The sequence below is a fragment of the Trachymyrmex cornetzi genome, unplaced genomic scaffold (assembly GCF_001594075.2).
Source record: "Trachymyrmex cornetzi isolate Tcor2-1 unplaced genomic scaffold, Tcor1.1 scaffold1947, whole genome shotgun sequence".
NCBI lineage: Eukaryota > Metazoa > Arthropoda > Insecta > Hymenoptera > Formicidae > Trachymyrmex > Trachymyrmex cornetzi.
The window spans coordinates 4,362-4,675 of NW_017296577.1; the positions used below are offsets into that span (position 1 = coordinate 4,362).

Genomic DNA, 314 nt, shown 5'->3' on the forward strand with positions numbered 1-314 from the left:
TTCAAAATAATATACAAAACGTTATCACAAAGTTGCGTTACCTTGCTCAATTTAAGTGTTATCACAAAAATTAAAGAGTTAACCGTATAAAATAAAAAAATTTAATTTAAATAGAAAAATTTTTGTAAAAACACTTGGCGCTGCTAGATCGAATAAGAAAAATTATAAAAACAATTTAAAATTAGAATAGTAATTAATAATTATAAATAATAAATGTAATTATATTTTAAATGTAATAATAAAACTAATAATAAATTTAATCTTAACTTTACACTGAATAAGAATAAATTTTATTATTTATTTCTCTTTTATAA

General features: G+C 16.9%; 1 pseudogene; it reads right to left on the reverse strand.

Moving 5' to 3' along the window:
- Window positions 1-314, reverse strand: part of LOC108759574 (probable multidrug resistance-associated protein lethal(2)03659) — a 40,678-nt pseudogene that overhangs the window by 3,129 nt on the left and 37,235 nt on the right.